The sequence below is a fragment of the Mesoplodon densirostris genome, chromosome 2 (genome assembly GCF_025265405.1).
Source record: "Mesoplodon densirostris isolate mMesDen1 chromosome 2, mMesDen1 primary haplotype, whole genome shotgun sequence".
Classification (NCBI taxonomy): domain Eukaryota; kingdom Metazoa; phylum Chordata; class Mammalia; order Artiodactyla; family Ziphiidae; genus Mesoplodon; species Mesoplodon densirostris.
This window is the reverse complement of record NC_082662.1, coordinates 138,401,263-138,422,183: the sequence shown is the minus strand read 5'-3', so window position 1 is coordinate 138,422,183 and position 20,921 is coordinate 138,401,263. Positions and strand designations below refer to the sequence as shown.

Below are 20,921 nucleotides of genomic sequence, written 5' to 3'. Positions count from 1 at the left end.
CCGCAGCGGGAGAGGCCCCACAACAGTACGGCAAAAAAAAAAAAAAAAAAAAAAAGACAAAAATGAACTGCCCTCTGTATCAATATATTAATGTATTTCAATCACATATGTTTTCATGAAAGTTTAAACATAAAATCACCTTTAAGATCTAGGCCATGTGATCTGCTCCCTGCCATGTCAGAATACACCCTGTGAAGTTTACTTAACTTGTCTTAAGTGTGATAGAATTCTTCATACCTTGACAAATAACTAAAAGGAAAAAAAAATCCACACACACAATAAGATGAAGAGCCTATACATTTGTCAATCTTGACTTATTTGCTTTTCTTGAGTCAGTTGGAGGTTTATAGCCACATTCTTAAAATCATTAACTACAATCTTCCCAAACAGGTAACTGACGAACAGATGCATTCTAAAACTTGTCAGTAACAAAGTGCTATTCCAGTTTACAGCAACAGTTTAATTCTATTTAGATACTAAAAGTGAATACACTGAATACTGCAAACTTTATTCCCAACCACTCAGCAAAGTACTACATACCTTTTCAGATATAGGAAAAAAAAGAAAAAAAAGAAAAAGCATACGATTCTTCCTATTTTCATTGCCAAAGATACATCCCAATCTTAATGATCAATCAGCGATTTAAACGTCAACTATAAACCCAGTATACTGCTGCTATGCAGTGTACTAGAGCAATAGAAGAGAGAGGACCTCAAACCCTCTGTTCCCTCAAATTCAAAGGCAGGCTTCCTGACTCCTCCAGACCACTACTGGACACAGGGAAGGCACACTAATGTTTCAGGACCCCAACCAACAGTCACCTGCTTTGTGATTACTTCCATGACACACCCTCACCAACACCACTGAGTTTGCTGCTCCTACGGGACGTTACATGTATTTACTATTTTAACACATACCACAGTGCATCATAATTATGATTGCAGATAGATGTTCTACAATTTAAAGAGAATGATGACTTTTTTGCTCTTTACATCTTGCTATTTCCCTTCCCATAGTATTTCTTGAAGCGAAACCATAAAATATAGACAAACACAAAAAACAGAAAATATACAAAATGTGTGGTTTGTGGCTTAACACAAACTTAAGTAAAATTAGTTCTGACAGTATCCGGCATGACAAACTTCCATGGTACAAATGAGAATGGACCAAGGTTTGAGCAGGTACAGGAGACAATCCAGGCATGAACAACACCAAGGAAAGGTAGACAGGAAGTAACATGGTGGGTAGGAAATCACGAGACCAGTCTGATGGGAAGAGACTTAACAAGACTGAAACTCACTTTCTAAACCTCCATCTCCAACTGGACAATTCACAAGACACAGGTGCACCAAAGTGGCCAATTTATTCAATCCCTTTAATATGGAGGAAGAGTTTAAAATTTTACTGGTTTAATTTGCCCCAAAGGCAACTCTCAACAGTTATGGCCTCTGTCGTCGGAGCTTTGTATGAAATTAAGTCAAAGTGTGGAGCTCCTTTTCCTTATTTTTTTTCTCCTTAAAAAAGAAAAGAAACAATTGTTCCGAGTAAAAACAAACATATTCCAAAGCATGTGTACATTGAAAAGTAAAGAAACTTTACTAACAACTTCATAAAAACTGACTTAAAAGTTTAAAAACAAAAAAACATGTTTCAAAGTCCTTCCGACTGGAGTCGTGTCTCATAGTGTCCTTTCTTTACAGAAATAGTCGTATTATGACACATATGCACAAGGATTAACACCATGACACACTGTACACGGCGGGCCCCGGCGAGCTCACCAGTCGTCGTCTGAGTCCAGGTCTCTGGGGAGGATCCACTCCATGGATGAGCCCAGCAGAGTCTGAAGCTCGTTCGTGAACTCCACCAGATCTAAGAGCTCCTCACTTTCCGGATTAAAGGACTCCAGGTCTTTGGGGCAAGAGAATAAGAGACTTGCTGACACTTGCCAGTAGAACTCGGCCTCCGCGATGGTGACAATTTCCGCATTTGGGAAATTGCAGCGGAATATGCAGGAGGACATTTGCAGTTTCTTGAGCAGGTCTGAGAGCAACAGCCAGTTACGAGGCCTGCACCAGAGAAAGGACAGTGGTTTGAGTTTCCGGCAAAATGAGAAGCGCTCCCAACTATGAACTACCCGTCTCCTGGCGGTGAAAGGGCCTGCTGCTTCCACTTTGATTACCCCACCCCTACCCCACTTCTCACTGTCCTTAGATCTACTTCTTCTTCTTTTTTTTTTAATTTTATTTATTTATTTATTTTTGGCTGCGTTGGGCCTGTTGCTGCGCACGGGCTTTCTCTAGTTGTGGCTCGCGGGCTCTAGAGCGCAGGCTCAGTAGCTGTGGCGCACAGGCTTAGTTGCTCCGTGGCGTGTGGGATCTTCCCGGACCAGGGCTCAAACCTGTGTCCCCTGCACTGGCAGGCGGATTCTTAACCACTGCGCCACCAGGAAAGCCTGGAAGATCTACTTCTATTGGGGGAACTCTGGACTCATGTGCATGTGTTAGGAGACCACCTAGGGTGGATCAGCCAACTTAGACAAAAGCAGGAGCAGCGCCCCTGAACGAGCCTCGTTGCAGGCCACCCCAGTGCTGCCTTGGCTCTGGCCACAACTCAGGTCACCCCTCTCCAAGTAAGTGCACCCCATTCTAGTCACTGGGGAAAACCAGTCTGTATGCCAACCCAAGGGAGATGGCAAACACCTCTTTGACCTCTCCTCTCCTCCGGCCCTCACGGAGAGAGCATGAGAAACACTCGAGGTCACCTGGCTTTCCTTTCCTTTCCCACACCTCCAACCCGCCCCTCAATGCTGCCGGGAGTGAGGCTTTTTCGAGAAGGGAGGTGGTACAATCCTTCCTGATACCCTGCCACGCTTTATGATCTCTATCCCGAATAGAATGTCACCACAAAGGCAGACACGTTCCCAGCCTCAGAGTCCAAGGAGGATGCTACTCCTTAAGCACCGGGGTCAACACACAGCAGAGCAAGGTCTCCTGATGTGTTCACTCCGAAGGGTTGGTCATGGGGCACAGTGGCCCGACTGTGGGGACAAGACTCGATCTAAGCAAATCTGAAGACACATAAGATCCCAGGTGCCACATACGGCTTTCTCTAATCTTATATGAGAAGAGGGTACGTCAGTATCGTCCCGTGGACCTCACGCGCCTTGGAAGGCCCCTACGGTAGCCGTTTGGGGAGGATCCCTTCCCCAAGAGTTTAGTGACTGAAACTGTGCAATTGCAGTCGCTGACTCCCGTGTCCTTTGGGCTCTAGGGATGTGTTCCAATGAGGGCAGTTGGCTGGGGAGCCCTCCCACCCCCCAAACTTTTCTGGAAAAGTTCTACTGCATTATGTGAGGTCGGTGGACACTTGGTGAGGAATTTACTCACCCCCCAACCCATCCACCCTCATCTGCTGAAGGGGATTTCTAACTCCTGCCACCCCATAGAGCAGCTGGGCTGGCTCTCGACCACACGCTGGCCACGCTCACCCCTGAGCGACGGACACCTGAACGTTATAACACGGCAAAAGGGGGCTTTTGGAAAATTCAAATTCCAATAGGTCACCATAGGCCTCGTTGCTGTCATCCTGGTCCTCCGGTCCTGGGGGATTTGCTAAAACGTCGTAACCACTTTCATCATCTGGTTTTAACCGGGGGGGCAAACAAGAGAGAGGTCAGTAAGCTGGAGCAAGGTTCCAGCTGTTCTCCAAAAAGGACCCTGGAAAAATTCTTTCCCAAGCAAGCCCTGCTCACAGCACCACCCCCACCCCCACCCCCACCCGCCCAACTGAAACGAACAAGGCTGCTCACCACACACACAGCTGCCAGAGAACTCCGAAGAGCAACCGGGGTTACCGTCGTCAGGAGCCTGCAGGTTATTTAAACAGTCTGGAGAGAGAGGGGGAGAGAGAGAGAGAAACAAGATAACGCTTGCTGGTAAGAGGCAAATGCTGCTGGAGTTCGGGAACATCTCACGCTGGGGCTGGTGTCACCTCCTGACAAGTCCCACTGCACACGCCTCCAGGTATCTGACTGAAACCTCCCCACGCGTCCACCCGCCTTCCTGAGGGACTGCCCGCCTCACCGCCCCAGCCTGCCAAACAAAAGCTAGCCTGGCTAGCTAAGAGTTTTCCAGCCCCCCACCTTGCAAAACTCAAAGTATGTATCTCTTCTCTGACAGACTAACGTTGGGCCGCTTTTCCCAGTAAAGGGTCACTTAGAGTAAACGGGGGGTGGGGGTAGGGGGAACCCAGGTGAAAGGCTGTGAAGTCACCGTCTAGATGCTTGAACAAGACCGTGTCTTGACCTCTGCCATACCTGTTAAGAACTTCTCCAGAAGTTCGCTGTGGTTCACTTTCTTGATGGTTCTACCTGAGTACGTAGCCAGGGTAGGATCAGCACCATAGGAGAGGAGCAAGTGGACAATTTCGAGATGATCATTCTTGACAGCATCGTGGAGAGGCCTAGGAGAGGTGCGGGGGATTCCACCTGTGCACGCGACGCTTGCTTCTACGGACACGGGGCAAAATCGAGCGTGTGCAGCCAAGCCTCGTAGGCACGCTATTTGACCGAGGAGGTGAGTGTACGGTCGCTGCGACAAATTACTCTGTTATTTCAACACATAACCCTTTACGGGACAGGTGAAGGGACCATCTCAGGCCTAATTCTTCAATGCAAATCTCTCTTAATGCATGGCCCAAGGAGGAACTCAGGCCACGATGAAAACGTTTCCAATGAACTTAAATAGTGACAGACTGTAAGAAGGTAATGTACGGCGGGGTGGGGGGAAGAACCCCAGCATCACGGAAGCAGATACGACAAGCCATTGTTATACCATTACAAACAAAACCCCAAAAGTGCAGTTTGTAAAAGAAACTAGGGGCAAAGTGGAACCTCTCCTGAAACCAACTTGGAGATGAGTGATCAACCCTCTCGCCCAGAAGCAGTCGACAGGCAGGGCGAGTTCTCAGGAGGGTACAGAGTCCTCCTGCCCGTGTCCGCTGGGGTCAGGAACACTGTCCGCAGTCCCATCCAGAAAGGATGCTATTTGGAAACCATGAACCACCAAATACCTTACGGTTTTGCTAATTTTATGACTGTCAGGAAAGCCCCAGTGCCCTGCCTCGTGGTGGCATCCCAGGTACAACCAGGAAGATGTTTGGCTGACTCAGACCTGTGCCTCTGGCCAATAAACCGAGGTCAAGGACAGAGTGGGGGCCAGGCCCGGGGATGTGGGTGGACACGGCAGGTCCTATCAAGCCAGTTGCCACTGGACCTGTCTGTACTCCTGGAACTTTCAACTCACATATATGTTAAAGATTGTGATTCAACAGACGCTGGTGAAGAGTCCAGGGTCTTAAAAGAGAACACCCCTGATTATTCATGCAGGCTCAACATTTTCAGGGACTTCTGTCCATAAGAGCATCACAAAGTTTTAAAGTTCTATGTAAATTTGCCAGAAAGATCTGTCCGATTCCATTCTAGAGGACTCCGCCATCAGTGTGCTTACAGGGCACTCACTCTCCATCTTTCCTTCTGGGGTTCCCCGCACACCCTGAGAACCACTGCCTATGCCCCAGCAGGGCCAGGCCAAGAGCAAGACCGCCACTGACCCGGTTCCATCCTGGGCACTGCAGTTGACATCGGCGCCACATTCGAGGAGGTGTCGTACGATGTTGAGCCAACCTCTTGCACAAGCCTCGTGCAGGGCACAGTAACCTGCGTTGTCGCGGTGGTTCACATCACAAATCTTGTTCTCCAGGCAGTACAAGACCACTTCCTACGGGGAGAGGAGAGGAGAGGAGATACCATCAGACCACCATACAGTGAACCTTGTAAGGCTGACCTCCCCATAGCTTGGCGGTGCCCACTTTCAAAGGCATACATCCTTGGGGCCAAAAGCCCACCATGGCGCGGGCAGGCGGCAGGCATCCTGGTGGGGGGCGAGAGTGCGTGAGAAGGGCTTGGAGATGTAGACAGTGTTGTCTAAGGCTCTGCTGCACCAGTGGCCTGGCCATGGGCAAGTTACCCTTGAACTTCTCCAAGCTTCCACAGGGCTGCTGAGAGGACGCATTCGGATAGCGATGAAAGCCCTCAGCCCAGGGGCCGACGTGACCAGTACAGAGGTGTCACGGCTGCTAACATCTTAGATGACACGTTGCCAAGCACAGACCATTCTCACTTGATGGGTCTGTTCAGTCGGTGGCAGTGGACGATAACACAAGTTTAGATAAAAGTATGGATGACCAACACTTAAAGAGAGCTTAAATCAGCCGGAGAACATTCCCCAGCTTAGAGAAGCAGGGACACCCAGGTCAGCTACATCCTCGCGCCCCCTGTTAAGACCCCAAATCAGAACCTGGGCCTCAGATGCTCTTGTCTGTATGTTAAGTAGAGTTAAAGAGAAGCTCTCTCCCTCCATCCTCGAGGAATGACACAAAATGCCTCCAATAACCCCACCCCCTATTTTGCCTCACTCCACCCTCTCGGGGCAGAATCAGTCTAATATTTTCATATTTACTCAAGTTAATGACAGGAACCTGATACACCACAGGCTGCAACCTCCACATTTCAAGAATCAAATAAAACGTTCACCGCCCCCCCCCCCGCCGGAGATGTTCTGTGTCAACACTGTGCATTAGAATCACTGTTATTAACCTTATTTCTTTGGCTTGTTAAAAGATTAATATGAACCACTCCCAGTAAGCAGAGCAGGAATTTATTCAATGTTTTATTACCTTAAGAAAGTTTTCAGACACATCGAAAGCATCTGCCACCAGAAAACACGTTATACTGTTTATACTGGGTAAGTCGTGCCCAGCAGAGAGCTGTCAGGTTCTGAGAGCTGGGAGTAGGCAGAACGTGCATGTGGCCCAACACATGGTCTGCTGGGTAAGGGGGGATGGGATGGGGTCAGAACAGGCCTCCTTGTGACATCTCTCAGGTAATTCATCTGTTAAGCCTAAAACGGGGGTCATTCTAGCCGCCCATAAGTGTGAGATGGGTTCTGTAAAACCTTTTATGCCCTTTAGAGGACACGCCAATCAAAGGTGACCACTCACTTGGGAGCGAACTAGAATGTTCCATTTGCTTACCACGTGAACCTAGTGGGGCATGCTGGTAAACCTGGCCATCGGTGCCCTGTTACTTCAGGTCACTGCAGCAGCTCCCTTCCAAAACAAGAAGAGGAAGAGAAAAGGCACGCCCACGAATGCGTTTCTCCGTTTACATCCCAACCTGCCAGAAAGCCCACAATCCTCTGGGCTCCCAGGCCACCTGCCCCGAGCCCTGGTATCCAGGATACCGCATGAAGCTGCTGCTCTTTTAGCAGGCCCTCACTAGCCAGACTTGAGTGGACGGCTGCAAGCTAATGAGTTGTGTGCCCCAGCCAGGGAGAGGCCCTGTCACGTGGCTCTGGGATCAGGTCTGGACGCCACCAACTGCTGTGCACAGATCAATTTACTCAACCCAGGGTGTATTTGCTGTGACAATCACGGCCTTCGCCTGGAAACCTTCATCACTACTAGGGCAGATTCAAGGGTACCCGGAAATGAAAGGCCGTCCAAGCTGGTGGGTAAGTCAACTCTCTTCTCCTGGAAGATGGCAGCAAAGGCAGCAGTAGCCCCACGGCCAGGTCAGACCTTTTGCCACGGGCTGTCCTAACTCAACCACGTTGATCCCACTGTTTACACAGTGCTTCTCATTTCCCCAGATGAGGACGTCTTCTGTCACCCACAGGAACCCAGGAGATAGCAGGAAAGGAAGGCAGTACTATCCTCATTCAACACTTGGAAACTGAGGCCCAGAGATATTAAACCCCAAGTTCAATTAACATGAAGTACTAGACCTATAACTCAGGTCTTTGGTACCTGGTCAGCTGGGAAGATTCAAAAGGCCCAAGAGGGCCCCAGTTAGAGGGATGCAATCCAGCTGTGACGAGCATCCCACAGGCCTTCTCTGTTGGGGGTCAAGTGGGCTAACTACACTCTCCTAGCTAGGAGGGTGATGGCCTCTAAATGGATGGCAACCATCGCCACCAACACTTTCTCTAACTGAAAGGTGAAGAGGCGGGGCGAGTCTGTCGACGCAACACATTCCTTGGTTTATTTTCTCCACTAGAAATAAACGGGAGTGTCTGAAGGGCAGCCCAGCCATTCCCGAGCAAAATCCAACTGCTTTTGTTGGACAGCTCTCTGTTCAGCGGCTATAAGCCGAATGCCATTGCCCGCAAAATGTAACCATAAAGGCCATGAACCCGACGTTGTTCATTAATTAAATGCCTCATTAACTTTTTAAAAAACATGACTTATTCAATTCATAGAAAATTTAACCATCACCGCTAAAGGCACAAGCATGTGGCTGCACACTGGCGTTTTAGCCTAAGAAATAGAAACCTTTTTCCCAGGAGGGAAAGGTTTGAGGTCTTTGGCCATGCAAGTGATCTATTTAACGCGGATCTGAAGCCAGAGTGTGTTTCTTAACTTCCAGAACCAGATTATCATGACATAAAGCTCAGACAGCCTTTATACTGCACATGGTATCTTTGGCTAAGCAGAAGAAAATAACCAAGAATGCTGAAGACAAAACTTCAGGGAAACCCTCCCAAACCACACCCTTATCTGGTTAAGCAAACTGTCCTTCAATTTTAAAAGGTTGAAGCTGCCACATCTCCCAACTGGGCCATCATCCCAACATTTAAAATTCTGCCCAGAGGGCTTCCCTGGTGGAGCAGTGGTTGAGAGTCCGCCTGCCAATGCAGGAGACGCGGGTTCGTGCCCCGGTCCGGGAAGATCCCACATGCGGCTAGGCCCGTGAGCCATGGCCGCTGAGCCTGCGCGTCTGGAGCCTGTGCTCCCCAACGGGAGAGGCCACAACAGTGAGAGGCCTGCGTACCGCAAAAAAATAAATAAATAAAAAATAAAATAAAATAAAATTCTGCCCAGAGAAATCCCAGAAAGTTGGATTCAAAGTTGAAAGCGTTCATCTATCTACTTGTCACAATGTTCAGCATCAACACTGGTGATCCGTGTAATCTACATATTGAAATTTACATTTGAAGAAAAAAACAAATCCGACCATAAACATTCCCAAGGCTTCCTGTGCAATCAAAGGCCAGGTAGCCTAAAAAAGTATGGATCAAGTGCCCCTTGGTCTAGGCCTCAGAGCCACCAAACCAAAATGGAAACTGTCTTAGAGGACCAACGAGGGTCTTTTGACGTCTCTGGTCCCAAAGGGAGGCTGCTGGAAATGATGCCAAGTTCACAGGTGGGGCTTGGAGCCCCGCCCTCCACGGCCGGTGCAGCAGCACCCCGCCCCCCCCATCTCCAGCATTTGCTGGAAGCGGGAGTCTACTTTCTCAACCCTAACCCAAAAGTTGGGGTTGGGGGCTCCCCCCCACCTCCAGCGTTTGCTGGAAGCAAGGAGTCTATTTTCTCAACCACGGGGGGTCTAGCTCAGCACTATGTGCAACATCTGCTCTGTCCTCCTAGGCGCCCGCTCTCAGCTCTTGGGAAACCAACTGGGTGCTCCTTGGACTTCACCTGCAAGTAACTGCGCTAACTACCAGAAAGTGCTCTCTAGCTAATGGAGAGGTCTCCAAGCGACGTGTAGATATAAACAACAGCACATTCAACCCACAACAACAACAAAAAACACCCCAAATTAAGCATAGCCCTAGTGCTTCCAACTTCCCACCCACAGTCATGCCTTATGGCCAAGGCAGGCACACCTCGAAGGGCTCACGGCACTATGGACCGGGGTGGGGGGACGACGGGAGACGGGGGACAGGGGCACAGAGCTGGCTGAGGGTGTGGGCGCCAGGGCTCCGGGCCAGCCTGGGTCCTGCCACCCCAATGCTCATCCACACCTCCACGCTCAGCCTTCTGGGCTGCATTTTACTGTCACCATTCAACTCCCAGAGGGCTGATGCCAGCACAGAAAAATGCCTTTGCCCTGTGGGCTATTACATCACAATTGCTACTGACAAGTATGGTGGGGGAACTGCACAGGGCAGAGGGAGTCATCTGTCTCACAGAGATTTTGAACTGTAAAAAGGGCAATTCCAATGTGAGCCAGTCTTGCTGAGGAGCGTGGTGGGGAGTGGTGGGCTGTGGAGCACTGCTGGATTGCTACCTGTACGGGTATCAGCTAACCCCTCTGAGGCTCAGTTTCCTCATCCGAGAGTGGGCTAGTACTCGTTACTCCCAAGTGAAGATGTTAAAAGGGTGAAAGGAGTTACTACAGATCACACGGGCTTAGACAGATATCACCTATCTTTCTGTCTATGTTGCTCTAGCAATAGAGGCTATCACTGTCATCAGCTGTGCTGGGTTGGGATACAGCAGTGTGGACAGGGAGTTTTGTGCAAGGCTCAACCCCTGCTCCCCGCCCATCAGCCCTCGGCTCCCGTGCCCTCTCAGAAAGAGACTGCTCAGGTCTGCCCCACTCCCACCCCTACTCTGCACAGACACTTCCCACCTGCTACCCCACAGGGGCATCACTCTGCCCCAAATAGCACAAGTTATTAGAGCTAATAACTACTCTCCTTCGTGCTATTCAGAATCCAAAAGGGCTCATTAAAATTCCCCTGGTCGCCAAGCCCTGGGTTAGGTCAGATTTTATATCAGAGATAAGTGAGCTGGGACCGGCCGAAGCAGCCTACCTGCCTGAACGGGAATGGAACATCAGAGAGGCCTGCCTTTCTTTTCACACCACGACTGAACAAGCCACCAAAGAGCCCGCAGTGTGAGCGGGGCCAACGCAAACACCCTGCTGGAACACCCAGCCCAGCCCGCCACGTGGAGGGGGCTGGGCTCTGAGACCCGCCCCCCATCCCCAGCCAGTGTGTCCCCCACCCAAGGAGCAGCAGCCGGCGGATCCTGATCCGGGGCACCCACAAGGATGCTCACCTCGTAGCCAAGCCGGGCGGCCTGCTGTAGGAGGGTCTCGCCCGCGTTCTTATTGACAATAAGTCTCCGCGCTTCCGGTGGCATCGGGCGGGACTGAGTGGTCTCTGGAGGGGAGCTTGAGCATGTCAGCCGCGAGGCCTGGGAAGCTGGTAACAATTGCTGCAAACGGTCCAAGGGCTTCTGGTCCTGCTTGGCCGGCGAAAGATCATAGTCGGAACTGGGCTCAGGCCGCTCCTGAGTGGAGGAAAGCACTTTTCCTCCTCTCTGTCAGTGGGAGGTGGGGCGTGAGGAAAGGGTTGCATTTTTACTAGCTGGAAACTTCACCACCACCCAGGAGACAGGTCCCCTAGGAAGGGGCAGTGACGTTTTGGGGGGAGGGGTTCAGGAAAAGGAAAGCTTTGTCCCCAGAAGCAGAGAAGTAAGCAGGCGGGATGTGCCTGCACAGGCCCGGGGGGCGGGGGAGAGCCAGGGGCAAGAGGTACCTTGCCATCCGCATTGTCCACACAGGAGTCCCCTGGCAGCGGCAAGCCCCGCCTGGGCTCCTGAGGGATCAAATGCTTGGTTTTGCACGGTCGCTTCCCGGATGGTTTCTCACTGTTGTCGGTGTATTTCTGCGGCAGGGGCGAAGGCTGCCGATCCATTTCTTCGTCCATGCACAGCACATCTGTCACGGGGAGAAGAAGCGGGCGTTACACAGTTGTAGCCGGTGAGGAAAGAAAAGCCCATTGTTAGCACTGATCGTTGGAGCAGCTTCAGTTTTTAAAGATATACCAATTATGTTTTCAAAGAACTAATATTTTAATTATCCCACATTCAACCGGCAAATAGGCTAACCCACGAAACGCCAAATGGCAAGTCGCTTCAAAGGGCCGCAAGAGAGGGCAGAAGCCAGCCCTTCGTGCGCTCCCGTCCCCACCCGTGGGGGGCCTGGGTGCTCGGGACAGGGCGACTGGGGACAGCCTGAGGCTGGAATGAGGGCACTGACAAGAGCCCGGGGTCACCCAAGACTTCCCTTCCTGCCCAGCCGCGGGCTGGGTGATGAGGAGCAGCCCAGGAAGTCGAGCTCCCGCCTCACTGTCCATTCCATAAGGAAGTGTGCAGGCTGAAAGGACCTCATGAAGAAAACTCCCCGCTCGCCACACGCTACTCTTGTCAACTTGGATGGCGCTCAGGTCCCCTCCAGGGCCGTGTCCCACAGAGGGCGGGTGATCCACCCTCCAGGAGCGCCCCCCGCCCCATGCGTACCTTGTTCATTGTCACTGCATTTAAGGGACTCCTCCAACCAGCTTCTGTTGCTTTTGGCCTCTGCCCTTTTCCTGCCAGGTTTCTCTTAGGAGATGCTATTGCCCTGGGGGGGTGACCGCAGGCTGAACCGCCTGGGTCACTTCCTTCCTGCCCTGCCAGCCAGGTTTGCTCTCTGCTGCCGACACCTGCTGCTCCCGCCGTTATCTAAGGTGCAGCAAGCGGCGCTGCTTTCTGGGATGGAGCCCTGTTAATTCAATGCACACCTCAGGTTGGTCAGCTCACTATAATGTGGCTCTTCTAAGTGGTTAGACGAACTGTTTGTCATTTCCCTCTCAGGCCAGTCAGCTAATGGAGAAATAACTACAAATTAATGAAGAAGCCCCCCGGGGCGGGGAACAAACTGTCTTACACATCACTAACAGGGGTGGGGGAGGGGAGGGGTGTGGTCACTGTGTTGGCTGAACTTGTCACCAAGTCTCGGGAGGGGGCCTATTTGCCTTTGGCCACCTTTGGGCTCCAGCCCCGGCACCTGGCTTTGGGGGGGTGGGAGGTGGGGAGGTGTGAGTGGCTCCCCCCAGGGATCCAGGGTGGGACTGGAACTTTCCACTGCTCCGCTCCAGGACTTCCGTAGGGTGCCCTGCGGGCCCGAAGTGAAACCGAGCTCACCTTTGGAGACCCGTCTCCGCTTGGCTTTCAGCAGAGAGTCCTCCGGGAGCTCTTCCACAGTGGTCTCAGTGTGGTTCCTAACGCCAGAGACCTTGCGCTTTCTGTTCAGCCGGAGGGTGGGGTTGCGTGACGCGTCCGGGGCCGCCTGGTCGGCGGGGGGCGCTCTCTGGGGGGCTCCGTGTCCATGAAGTAGTCCTCACTGTCTTCTGGGGCTTCGAAGGGGTCAGGTTTGCTTCCATCATAACACTCCCCTAGGGGAGGGGAGACAACACGGAAAGGAGGGAACAAAGGTCACCAGGAGCAGGCAGGACCCCCATGCCCAAGGCAATCTGCTACCAACAGACCACCTCCCTTTGGAGACCAGGGGCCTCATACGCTGGAAGCACAAAACCCTCAGAAAGACGTCCCAAAGGAAGGACAGCTGAACACAACCAGCAAAGAAAGCAGAAAATGAGGCGCGTAGCTCACTCACGATCCATCCTTCAAGGGTCAAGGTGAGGCATCTACACCATCCCTCTATAGGCATGTGAGATAACTCCCTAACTGCTTAACTCTCCAAGGTGGCTTACACTTAAAGGGGGGGGGGGGTGAGTGACCTCACAGTAAGATCCAACCCATCAGGGCGGAGCTACAAATTACTATGGAAACAGCTGCTAGTAAACAAAAAAGGCTGATGTCATCAAGAGACCAAATAGCCCCCAACTGCCATCTACACAGACATAGCACCAATGTTCACTTGGGTCAGCAGGGGCAAGGGTGAAGAAAAAGGGTAGGGAAAGAATGGTGGGAGGCTGGGAAACTGGGGAGACCAAGGGAAGAGGAGCCTGGCAAAGGGAAAGGAAAGGCTTCCTGGTGCACACACAAGGGTCAAGGGCAATTTCAAAGAACTCAACCAGATTGCTACAAGTCCGTCTGTCCTCTTTCCACACCCGTGGCGGGGGGGAAGCATTTCACTGCCATCGAGGGGCTGCTCCTATTTCCTGTCTAGGAAGAAGGCCCTCAGTGACACCAGTCACCCCACCTGGCACGTCTCCACGCCTTCCTTCCCAGGCAACAAGCATCTAAGGACATTTCAAAGACAAGACTCCAACCCCCTTCATGGGGGGTGGGGGGTGGGGGGGCGGCGGGCAGGGCTGAACTGCTCACACCCCAGCTCCGCCTGTGTTGCTCCTGCCCCCTCTGCTCAATCTAGCATCCACTTGGGGCTTTTCCTCCAATCACCCCAGCCTAACATCACTCCTCACTTTTGCTCTAGCCAAAGAAACAGTTCAACTGCTTTGCTAGTCACATTGTTTCTAACACACAAATAATTCCATAATGATCACTGTGCTGTTAAAGAGTTCCCCGAAGATGACCCTGTGTCTATCACCGGCCGGGGGTGGGGGTGGGTGTATGAGTTTGGTATTTCGTTAACACCTGAGCTAAGCTCCCACAGCCCGTTTTTCTAGATGAAATCATAGACAGACCCCTCACATGCTGCTCGCATTCCTCCTCCACTCCCTAGACCACTTCAAGTATCACTCCCACTTCTGCCCAGCCGGCTGGTCCCCTGATCAGCCTCTCTTGGGGGCATTCCCAGCATTTAATGGCAGTCAGTTGTGGGGATGAACCTCACCCTGGCCTGGGCTAGCCTGACCTGTGTTCTCAATGGTGGAACACACTTAGCTTTTCTCCAAGGGTATCCCAAGGTGGGACAGATCCCCACCTACTCTTGCCGGAATGGTGGAATCACCCCAACCGCGAGGGTCTCCTGTCATGGCAGCAGGAGAAACCCCAAACTCCTGGCCTGTGCTTACGGGTGATGCAGCCCAGGCTACCGCAGGCCCGGTAAAGACGGCGTGCTGCAACTCTCACTCCGGCTGCTCTGTGACCCTCTTAAACACTCGGGCAGGAATGGCGCCGCTTTACAACTCGGCCCCCTTCACTTGTAAAGTGGGAATGTTACTGTTAGCCTCCCTCCAGGGTGGGCTTCATAATCACGGGCCGGGCTCAGCACAGAGAAAGGCTGGAAAAAGCCCTTTAACCAAAAGATGCCAAGACTTTCAGACCAGCCTGAATCTCAGGCCTGAAATGTACGAAATTTTAAGAGGTGAGCCCTGCTGGTTACACCATTGGACTTCTCTGGTCCAATCAGCCTTCCCTAAAAGCTCCGTGGGAGGGGATCCATGGAGGAATGGAAGGGCTACCTTAAGAACCCCCATGTCCAATTTTAAAGTTTCTTTTTCCAAACTAGGTCCATCCACCCTTCCCCCAACCCCGGAGCCTTTCAGGGCAAAGAACTCAATTCCCCTCAGCTAAGGCCCCCCAAGACCTTACGCTAGTGTGACCTTACCCAGGCCAGTAATAAACCTGAACGACACCCACCCCGACTGCCCAAGATGCCCATGGCCACCAGCTATGGGGTAGAGGCTCCGTGTCACTTGGAGCTTCTCAAAGACTGTTCTAACCACGACCCACAGGAGGATGACCCTTGAGGGCAAAGGAGATGGGGAGATAAATAGATACACGGGGATCCTAACCATCAGGCTTTGCCATCATTGCTACTTTTGGCCCTTCTAAAAGTGGGAAGCCATGTGCCCTTGGTCACCCAGTCTAAGCAAGATGTGAACGTGGTCCCTGCAGCATGGTCCTATGACTCACAGCACATATATCCCAAATTCATTATGGTTGTACCATAGCATCACCTCACAGAAGCATCACCACAGCAACATTTACAAGTCACTGTGGCAACAAAGCACCCTCACCACTGTTGAGCCATGCCCAGTGAGGCCTAAACAAGGTGAGAGGGTTCTGAGTCGCTGGAAGGCTCCCCAGGATTAAAATCCCCTTCTCTGTAGCTTAACTATAATAGCACCTCCAGTCAGGGCTAACCTTGTTAAAAGTTACACCCGCTACAGAAGGAGTGCAGGGGATCTCTGTTCCAAAGTAGTTTACAAACGTGCAGGTGCTCAGCTGGAAGAGAAGTTCCCTGAGCAAAGAAATTTCATGAAGCCCCTTGACTGAGGCTTCCTCCAGCTCCTGGCCAGGCACTGCCACTGAGCAGGTCCTAGGCCTGTCCCAGCCAAGTGGTTGGCAAGGGAGATGGTTACTCCAAGTTTGAGAAGGAAGGGACCAATGCCTCCTTGCCCCGCCCCATCTTCAAATGCCACTGAGGTTCCTAGTGATGAACTTCCAAGTCTGAGGAACCTCCAAACTCATTTGGTGAACTTCTAAAATAAACATTTCATTCAGCCACCCATGTGACCATAAAGAATAAATGAGTATCTCAGCCACTGTGTTTTCAAGTTAATTTCTTTTTATTTATTTATTTATTATTATTTTTTTTTGTGGTACGTGGGCCTCTCACTGTTGTGGCCTCTCCCGTTTCGGAGCACAGGCTACGGACGCGCAGGCCCAGCGGCCATGGCTCACGGGCCCAGCTGCTCCGCAGCATGTGGGATCCTCCCGGACCGGGGCACGAACCCACGTCCCCTGCATCTCCAGGCGGACTCTCAACCACTGCGCCACCAGGGAAGCTCTAATTTCTTTCTTAAACAAGCCCCTAGCAACAAGATGCACCCGCACCAGGACAACCAGGGCCGCGCAAACAGCACCCACCACCTTAGAAGCTCCTGGTCCCTCCATGGGTAGGGGCTGCCTCAGAAGGGGGAAGGCATCTTGAAGGCGTCCTGGACCCTCTCTGGGACCCCTGCCCGCCCCAAATCCCCGCCCCAGCTCCCATGTGCTCACAGCTCGGCTCTCAGCCACACCGACACCCATGAGAAGGACCTGAGCCCATATCAGCTCAAGACATGATGGCCCAAGAAAAAGAAGGCCCGTTCATATCCCGCTGAATGGAATGAACACCTGCTGGGCCTTGGACGTGGAGGCCGCAGTAAGAACAGTGGCCCCTTCAGGTGGCCTTTCCTGACCAGCTATTTACAAACCCCACGTCTCTACAAGACAGAGGGTGGGTGGGGAACCCACCTCCGTTGCCCCAATCTTTCAAACGGAGCCCCTCAACTTCCCCAACCCTTCTCCTGCCCTCCCATGGTGGCGATTCATGGCTCACTGGGCAATGTCCCGGGTGCTCCAGGAAGAGACCCGTTGGTCGGTCTGAGATTGGAGGCAGGCAGTAGGGGGAGGAGGCTTTTGGAATCATCTGGGGCTCAGGCCCTGCTCCCCATCAGCCATACCGAGTTCTCGTCTCCACGCTCAGCAGGAATGACTGGGAAGGACGCACACAAACGTCTCTGGGAAGAAAGGCGGGTGAGGCCACTGAGACGTGAAGGGCAGCGGCCACCCTGGGTTTGGCCACGTTGCTGGAGAAAAGGGCAAGAAGACTCGAGGCCGGTTAACTGCCCGCTCCCTTCCTCCAGCCTCCCTCACCATCCACCCAGAACAGGCAGATCCCCTCCTCAGAAAAGTGCATCCCCGTGAACTTGGCCTTGCCCACTTTTATCACATCTCTCTGAGAAACTTCCCCAAGAGCTGAGTTATGAGGCCACTCAGGAGGGTAAGGGCTGCGTGTCAGCTGTGAGCACAGGCAAGGTGGGAGGCCTTCTTGCTGCTTCACTCCAGGGTGGCCTGGACCCTCCGTTTTTCATTCCAATCCCGAGGGGAGGAGCTCGGAATCGTCTACTCCAGGCACATCAAGAGCCCCATCCCTCGGGTAAGGCCGCCACTGACTAGCCCCAGAAATCCCCTTCTACGGGAGCCACGTAGGACAAACCGGTCCCGGTGTGGCTTACCCAGAACCCTGGCCACAGGCCTTTGTCTGACCCCAAAGATGAGCTGGGGGAGGGCAGTGCTCCAAGCAGCAGAGTGAAGCACACGCTGTTGCTGACCACAATTTTCCCAAACTGCATCAGGCATCCACGACCTAAGCATGCGGGCGAACGCTGACCCTACGACTGGGTCCAAGGGCCTGGGCCTCCCAAACGTGCCCACCACCCCCGACTGTCCCGTCTCAGGAGGATTTCACGCCCACCCTGTCCTCGACGTTCACCTAGGTGCCCTCACTCACCATCACCGGTGAGGTTTCTGGGGTCCGGAGCAGGCTGCAGGCCACAGGACACAAGCACGCACACTGAAGAAAGCGGGAGAAAGACCTCCACTTGCTGCCAACGCATCTCATTAGCCCAGGAAGTCTCGAGGGCAAAGCCCGAAGTCAACCCCAGTGGGGGAGCAGCTGATGGGACCGCAGAGTGTGACTCGAGGCAAACACTCGCCTTCTCTCCAGTTTGGCCTCCAAAACCGAATACAGCCCGTCTGGTGGGAAGAACGGCCTCGTCGATCCCACGCCCTCGGAGCGTGCTGTCAACTCCTAGTGACTGCGAACACGCCTCTGCCACAGAGAACAATTCTGCTCCTCTTTCTGGTGCCTTCATCAGCCCTCATCTCACTTGAACGGAACCTCTGCCTTCGGAGGGAGAATCCGAGTACTCTCCACTCCCTCCCATAGGAGACCGTCACTCTGGAGGGTCTGGCTCTGGCTGCAAGTGTCATTCCACTGCTACCAAAAACCCGTATCCGTACCTGCTACAAAACAGAACACATACCTGCTACGCTGGAGGTCTTGCACTGCCATTGCTCTGCTCTACTGTATCAGACTATTACCAACTACAGGACTAGCATTTCTCCGGAAAAAGGAGATGCGTGCCAGGAAACAACATTTCATAGGTGCTTCACTCCTGGATGCCGCAACGCTCAAAAGGACAACCAGCCTTGCAATCCACAGCTGGGAAGGGTGGCCAGAGCAGCCCGTTCTCCAAACAGCCAGCACCCAGACGCTGGGCCGTCGGAAGCGTATTGTTTCCTCTCACCTCCCTCGGCACTGGGAGCGGAACCGCCCCGTTCCCACCGACGTGGTACCACACGCGAGCCGCCTGGGTTCACTTACATCTCTCACTGTCGTTCTGGTCGGCAATGGCCTCCTCCAGGGCGACCGACTTTGGCTTTTTGTCCTGACTTCCTTTCAGCCTTTCCCAGTCAGCGGGGCTGAATTTGCGCACCTCGGAGTCTTTGGTTGTGGGGTGGCCACCTTCTCACTCTTTCATCTCCAACTCTGAGAAGCGCATCACTGCACGCTAGAAAGAGAACGGAGATGGAAAAAAGACACACCTTACCACCGAAGCTATTTCACTGCCCTTACCTTAAAGGAAAGTATCTTCAAAGAAAAGTTTGCCCCAAACCAACCACAATTTATGATACAACTGAGATATTTTAAAATTGAACGATAAAAATGTAAGAGTGTCTATGTGTAACTAGTCACACACTCTTTATTCGTAAAGCCATATGTATGTAGAGATATATGTGGTGTGTATGTATAGCCATACATACACTGTGGCATAGAGACAGACATTCTCTTTCGAAGGTAAATAAAACAAAACAAAAACACAACGCAAAGAAAGCAAAACAAAAACACAACAGAAAAGAAAACAAATGCACAATGAATAAAGACGACCATGGCCCACAAACTTCCCTTTGTATATCTGGAAATGAAATTTAACTCAGAAGGTTTATGTAAGATTCTAGTAATAAAAATTTGAAGAACTGACCTCACAGTAAGCAGCGGGTAGACATAAAATACTGTCCTCTTGTAATCCTTCCATCTATGTAATTAAAATGAGCACTCAATGGATCATTTAGATAACTTCAACCATTTTTATAAGCATAAACCAATTTTTTTCTTAACACTGCAAAACAATTTGACTTTATTTGTCTTTTAATTAAAAGTAAAATATCTTGGGCTTCCCTGGTGGCGCAGTGGTTGAGAATCTGCCTGCTAATGCAGGGGACACGGGTTCGAGCCCTGGTCTGGGAAGATCCCACATGCCGCGGAGCAACTAGGCCCATGAGCCACAACTACTGAGCCTGTGAGTCTGGAGCCTGTGCTCCGCAACAAGAGAGGCCGCGACAGTGAGAGGCCTGCGCACCGCGATGAAGAGTGGCCCCCACTTGCCACAACTAGAGAAAGCCCTCGCACAGAAACGAAGACCAAACACAGCCAAAAATAAATAAATAAACAAATGTGGGGATTAAAAAAACCCAGCTTCTTCTCTAAAAAAAAAATAAAAAATAAAATAAAATACCTTAAGGAAATTCCTATACAACATATATCCTTCACTAGCAAGTTAAATACATACTCTATCCCTTTAAGCAAGGTTTGTTTTTTTGGGTTTTTTTGTGTGTTTGTTTTTTTGGTGGAAAAAAAAAATTGCACGAATCTCACAGACATGCGGCCGCTACACACCTCCACCAAGTATCACGTAAGGCATTCTAAGCAGCGCTTTTAGGTATACTTGTTAACGTACAGTAACGGCAGAGAAATCAAAGCGATTGATAGGTAAATGTCATGCAGTCTTTTAGACATCCTTCGCAATAATTAAAACTTCCGTTATCAGCATTCGAGTGGAGTTCGCTTAAAATCTACAGAATAACTTAAAGTATCCACTTACGTCCCCTTACTGGACACATTTCAAACATTTAAATTATCCTAAGCTTCATTAACCAAATCAGCCCGGTGTCCTGCCCTATCATACCCCCGGCCCCCTCCTCTTCACACATTAAAAAAACCTGACAACTGGTCAGGCTCCTGAAATTCGGGTGGGGGGGGGCTCACATGCAATGCCCGCTGCTCCCAGCTGAGCTGACTGGAGTCTGCGTACAGTCCAGTAGCGACACACTTGAACCGGTCACCCACATAACCAGCGGAGTTTGCGATTCTCTTTGCCATCTTAGATGGCTTCGGTTTCAGAACTTTGCCATCGGTTGATCCCGCCTCGTCAGCTCCGTCTTTGGTGTAGGTGGGGGTGACGTCCACACTCGGTGGGGCACTGCCCACGCAAAATGGTTTGGGATCCTCTTGGGTTTTCCCGAAAGTGACTGCAGAGCCGTCGCTCCCCAGGGTCGGCTCCAGGAATGGAGTCGAGACCGGCGTCGCCAGGTTATCCTTGTTGGTTACCGCTGGAACATTCTCCTTGCTTAAGCCGGAAACTGGCTGGCCCGGAGCACGTATGAAAGTATAGGCTTTGTGGAAGTCACTGATGCGCCCCAACTCCTCTCTCAGGGCAATGAAATTCCGGAGTGGCTGTAGGGCCACATTTTACTTTTTTATTTTTAAT

General features: G+C 51.6%; 1 pseudogene; it reads right to left on the bottom strand.

Annotated features, from left to right (window-relative positions):
• Positions 1 to 66: 66 nt before the first annotated feature.
• Positions 67 to 20,902, bottom strand: LOC132476298 (BCL-6 corepressor-like; annotated as a pseudogene).
• Positions 20,903 to 20,921: the final 19 nt, after the last annotated feature.